The sequence below is a fragment of the Fukomys damarensis genome, unplaced genomic scaffold (genome assembly GCF_012274545.1).
Source record: "Fukomys damarensis isolate Sample0158 unplaced genomic scaffold, DMR_v1.0_HiC HiC_scaffold_25, whole genome shotgun sequence".
Classification (NCBI taxonomy): Eukaryota; Metazoa; Chordata; class Mammalia; order Rodentia; family Bathyergidae; genus Fukomys; species Fukomys damarensis.
The window spans coordinates 1051351-1057717 of NW_022900937.1; positions in this window are offsets into that span (position 1 = coordinate 1051351).

A 6367-nucleotide genomic window follows, 5' to 3' on the forward strand; every position below is an offset into this window, starting at 1 on the left:
ATAACCACAGGTGGATAAAATGTCCACCCAAATCAACCTTGTTAATAACTAATTATGAGTTGATGCTCAAGTATAATCTTTTAACATCTGTTTATTTATTTCTCACATCCCACCACAGAAGGAGACTTTTAAGCAATACCGTTTCTTATGGTTCGTGCTAACATTTTCATGTGTTTATTTCTGATTGTTTGGATTGAATTATGAACTCTGCCCTAGTAAGGACCAGGCCTTCTGGCCTGCATCTCTCACAACACACACCACCTTCACTGTTCTGAAAATAGTAGGTTTTTAGAGTTTGTGGACTGAGTGATTCAGGAGGAAAAGTGACCTTTACAACCTAGCCACGAAAAACAAAACAGGAAGCAAAATATCAAGTAAAGTGGCAAGCTGCTTCTCAAAGTGTTCTCTTCTGGATTACCTGTAGGTGAGAAAGTTTTGCTTTGACCATTGTTTTGAGAAAATACTGGAAAAAGCAACAATAATGGAAAGATCTTTATTGTAACTTGTTTTTAATTCTTTTGTGTAGTGTTTAAGTGATTTCTGTGCAAGGAGAGGGAGAAATCCTGGATGGGCCTGGGTGGATGCTGATGTGTGGGCTTCAGCAGCCCTGGGGCTGGGCCAGCTCTGGTCCTAGCCCCTCTGTGCAGGGTCCAGGCTACCCACGACACGGCGAGACCCAGGTGGGCCGGGCTGCAGAGCGCTCCCAGTTCTCAGGGAAGGGAACATGGAAATGCAAGAAGTAGGAATTTGGCCTTGCTGTTTCTCTGGTTACATTAAGACAGGCACTGATGCTAACCGGAGAAGACAAACAGAACTGCTCAGCAGGCGCCCTGAAAGGGCACCAGGGGAAGTGGCCGCGGTCTGGGCCCATCGCACTCCATCCTGGTGGTGGTGGTGGAAGAGCAGCAGAGGCAGGAGCTCTCTGAAGCTTTTCCAGGAATTCCAGAACATAAGCTTTTATAGCAGCGCCTAGTATGCAAACAGTGCAGCAGATGCTGTGAGAACTAAGTCTGAAGGGACGGGCAGTGGGACACGCTCTCCCTTCAAACAGCTTTCATGGCTGCGACAGAGCGGGCTATGACACTAAGCTCACTTTCCTAGACTGGCAGTGACTCCACCCGGAGCCCAGGGCCCACAGGCCCCGGCCTCCTCCCCTCTGTCACCCCGGAGTCACTGAGGTCCCTGTCCAGGATCAGGCCTGACCACTCATGCAGTTCTTATTGTCACAAATGAAAATACTTCGGAATTTTCCAACTGAAAAGCCAGCAACTCATGGAAAACTTTGACAAGCATGTTACTTACTAATAGAAAGCTAGTGTGCTAACTTTCTTCTTGTGGATTTATATATTTTATTAAATACACTAGTCTGTAAAAATCAAAACTTTTCTGCAAGGCAGGTAGTAGGTAGGAGAGGAGATAGAGGAGTTTTAGTCACTGAATGGAAAAATTACCATACATTAAAAACAATGACATTTTATCATTACAGTGCACATGAGCTGCATTCTAGAAAAGAAATTAAGCAAAAATGATGAGTAAACATATGTCAAAGATTACCACTGTTAACACTTTACTGTCTGGAAAAAATTTTATAAAAATAAAAATATGTAAATATAAATAATGAAATACATAATAAATATAAATAATATTAACCAAAGTGAAGACATGTTTTAAAAATTATCCAGTCATGTTTTACTTTTCTGAGAGTTGGATTCAACTGATGTTTATAAATAGGGAAACCAAGGCATAGTGTAACTCAGAGAGGAGGGGTATAATCCCAGCACTGGGGGAGCCTGGGGCAGTAGGCTCACAAGTTCAAGTCTTACCTGAGCAACTTAACAAGACCCTGTCTCAAGATAAAAATAAAAAGCTGGGGAGCAGCTCAGGGTAGAGCACCCTGCCCGGATCTGCTCCCGACCTGCGAGTGTGTGAGTTTTCCTGTCACATCACCTGTTCAGTGCCCCGCAGGGGGGCTGAGCTTCAAGACCTGAAGGGCCCTGGGGACAGGAGCCAGAGGTGTCTTCTCCTGACAGGAAGCTCTGAACAGAAGGGAGCAGGTGCTGCTGTCAGAGCTGCGCTCTCAGAAGGGACCAGGCACCTGCTCTTTTCCCAAGGTGGCCCCCGAGAGGTGAGTGGAGAGGCCTGGCTCCAGGACTCTCCCTGCAAACTCCTCTCAAAGTCCTGTGGGGCTGTGTCCTGGGGTCTGAGAGGTTCCACCTCAGAACTCGGGTGTGGCCCTGTCTGCCCGAGCACGTATGAAGCCCACTTGGGACTCTTTCCGGGGTTCCCAGAAGAGGCGTGGCCCCCACACCCAGCAGGGGAGGAATTGCATTTCAAACCCAAAGGCTTGGGAGATGTCGTCCTAGACTCTCCCGTGTGAGCTCATTGTGGTGTATTAGGCATTCAGATTCCTGATCTTTCTCCACCCCTGGCAATTATTAAACATTAGTCAAATGCTTACATGGAAAGTTACAGATCAATACTTTTGCAACAAGAGTGCGTTCATGTGAATTTTACATTGCGGCTATAAAATACTATCTAAAAAGAGGGAGAAAATCGACATCATTAGAAACACTGTCTGCTAACAAATTCATTTTATGGAAAAGAGGATAAGATAGTTACTGACATGATTAAGGTTTCAAATGGAATTCACTGAAATTTTTAAAAAGTTTAATAGTAGTTGTAGATCTACAGAAGTGGGAGTGAAGGTGACAAGGCTCCTGTAGATCTGATACTGGTGTCTGCCCTTGTTAATCTCTTGGCTTTGTACCGCACCATAGTGATACAGGATCAGTGATTAAAGCCGTGCTTTATCTGGAGTGCTGCAGCATTCCCGCCCTGTCCTCTCTGAGTTCTGGGATGCTCTCTGGGGTGCCACGTTTCACGCAGTCCCGACGTCTCCTTTGTCCTCACTGGCCTGGGACAGCTTCTAGGACTGACTTTGAAGGGTGGTGGCAGTTTGGGGAGGGTTTGTGATGCTCTTCTCCTGCGTGCCCTGGGGCTGTAGTTTCTGAGAGGGGGTGTTAGGAGGAGCAGTGCCGTCTTCCTGACCCACAGCAAAGCTTCAAAGCCTTGAGCTCTGGTGAGGACCTGAGGACCGGCCTAGGCAGTGTGCACAGCCACTGCCCTGCTCCCTCTGGCGCTGTGGTCCCTGGAGGGGAAGGTGCCCTAGAGAGCGGGGTTGGGCGCCGGTCTTCAGTATCTCTGTGATTTGGAAATCTGTCTGCTCTTTCCCCTTTGTTTATGCAATCATTTCTTTCTGTGTATACTTTGTGTTTAGTACTGCTTTATATGTTCTGCTGTTCAGAGTGTTGCTGGGGTCTGTTTCATTTGGCTTTTATTGCCTCCTCACGTGCACGAGCAGGCGTGTGTGTGTGTGTGTGTGTGTGTGTGTGATTGTAGCACTTCCTCCCTTCCCAGCACTACGAGATATTCCGGGCTCTTTTTGTGTGTTTCCTGCCCAGCCTGGAAGCAGCTGTTGCTCTAGGGAGAGTGCTGTCAGACGCAGACCTGGGCCTGCTAGGGTGCTCACTACTGAAACGTTGCTGCTTCTAGGCCCGCTCCACTTGGAAAGGTGTGTGAATTCACCCCCTGCACACCCTCACATCTGTAACTATTTAGGGTGTGTGTGTGTGTGTGTTATTGTAGCACTTCCTCCCTTCCCAGCACTACGAGATATTCCGGGCTCTTTTTGTGTGTTTCCTGCCCAGCCTGGAAGCAGCTGTTGCTCTAGGGAGAGTGCTGTCAGACGCAGACCTGGGCCTGCTAGGGTGCTCACTACTGAAACGTTGCTGCTTCTAGGCCCGCTCCACTTGGAAAGGTGTGTGAATTCACCCCCTGCACACCCTCACATCTGTAACTATTTCTGTCTATTCATTTGCATCTTTATTAAGCTAAAGATGAGATACTACTGATGTCCCTTGTTCTGTATTTAAAGAAAAACTGTCAACAGATGGCATCTCATAGCAGTTCTATTTCAGTTTGCTGAGATTGTATGTCCAAATCTACTCAAAATTCTGCATCTTGAGTCCGATCCTTAGGCCTCCTCTGAAGATTAGGTGGCGTGGAAATAGTTCTTCTTGGAACACAGCAAAGAACCAAAGAGCAGTGAACACTGGAGAAATGGGCCTTAGGCCAGAGGTGCTGCCGTCTCACTCTTTGACCAGATGGCAAAGGACATGGGCACTGTGAGGTGTGAATTCAGCAGTCCTATTTTTCCGGTGTGAGCATTTCTGGCAGTCACTGACGAAGAGACAGGACTGAATGAGTCAAGAGAGTGGTCTCAGCAGCAGTGCGACTTACTTGGTTTGTCGGGTGGGGCAAGTACCAGGAAATGGTGCTAGGAGAGCACCTGGAATCTGAAACAAGTGTGACAGCCGGCTTTTCCTTTCTATCTAGGATTTCTCCCGTTGCAAAAACAATGCCTTATTTCTTGCCTTTGGGATTTTGCAAGCCAGACTGCGAGGAGGCCCACGTGATGGATGTGGGTGTCAGCAGTAGGCCAGGGAAGGAGGAGCTCCGGGTGCTTCCATGGCAGAGGAAGGTGACTGTAAAGGTCAGGTGGTCAGGTGGCCCCAGAACACTGGAGAAGTGACTCTGGTGACTCCAAACGGGAGAAATGCCCGAGGAGAGGCGTGTCTGCCAAGATCAGCTGCGTTTAAACATCTTATATGAATATCTGCAAACACAGAGTTCCGGAAAATGTGGAAGAACCAGTTTTGAAATATTTTGAGAGATGGCACTAAAGATAAGCCATAGCTTTTCATAACAATTCATGTCTGATTTGAAATCAGGTTGGGTTTTGAGAAACTTCCACTCTTCAGGCAGGAAGAATTACTTGAAAGGCAAGGAAATATGAAAGAGATGTCCAGGACAGGGTAATGCAATGGAAGGCTTGCTTTGTGTCAGAAAGACTACTAGGGTCATAATATGTATTTAAGATATTTTTACAAATTAAAAGAAAATCTTATGAAAATAATGTTCGGTACTACATAGTAATCACCTTACTTAGTTTATGCAACCTACTACGTGCAGTCTGTATCCCTGTGTATACATTTTGAGTAGGAGTTACAATGGATAAAATTATATTTGATTGAATATTTAAGTGTGTATTGAAAATATAACGTAATGTACTAATGGGTTAGTTTGAAAAATCACTTTGAAAACAAAGAAAGGTGCAGTATGTGATTTTATAAATGTTCCATGATACTCTTGGCCCATGCAATGCAGTAAAAGTTAGAAATGTCTTCAGAATTGATTTCACTTGCAAAAGTTCAAAGCCACACAATTGTGTGTGCATTGCTGATTGTGGTTTTGCACCCAGGTTTGCTAAGGAAAGGGGAGGGTAACAGAAAATACATGGTATTGTGGTAAGAAAACAAAGCCCTTGTAAGGTGGGTAGCACAAAGCACATTTCAGTTCTGTGATTAACTCTTTGAATTCTTATTTTTATGATCATTTTATTTCATTAAGCACTAAGAGTTGGAATTAACAAGAGAATCCAGAAAGATTTCAGACATGAAAACTTGGAAACAGAAAATTGTTATAGAATGACCTTATATTTACTGATCTTTTGGCAACAACCAAATAACCAAAGCTTTTATGGCTCTCAATATCCAAGTTTTCCATGGATAGGGGAGAAGACCATCTCCTTTCTTTTTGTGAATGTTTATATTTAATAATAGTGACTTTTGGGGGAAATCTGTATATGCAAGGCACTGTGATAACATATGCAATGATTTATTCAGTCATAATTACCTGTCAGAGAAAGGGTTTAGAGATATAGGTATGATTTGTATAAATCCTACAGTTAGTAACTGGCAGAACAAGGCCTTACTTTCAAGTGTGACAGAAAGAGATCTTTCTATCTGAAAGCTTCTTGGGACGTTGTCATGTTTCGTATAAGCACAGGGGAAAATTGTGCCTGAACACAGCTCTAGCTTCAGTATATACCTGGCCTGGGGCCACTGTCTTGCTTGATTGTACACACTCCTTAAGTTCCAGGGCTAAAAATAGCAGTTAGAATAACTCTTAGGGGCCCCAAATGTATTCTGGACTAAGAATAAAGAAAGCTCTTTTAAACAACCTCCCGATTTACCAAATCTGGCTTCTGCGATCCTTTGCGCTAAAAATAAACAGGAAAGTCATGATTGGGGCCAAATTTCTAACCATAAATCAGCTCCAGTGCGTGTGGGGGTGGGGACACAGGATGTGATTTCTTTATAAGCGAGTTCTGCTCTGCTGTGGCAAATTTTACTTCAAATTGCTCCAGAAATTGGAGGATTCAAATGTGCTCTGGGAATTTGAGAAAGGAGTCTGGAAGCACACAGCAGAGTACTAGATACACTCATCTGTTTCTGGGCTCGAGCCC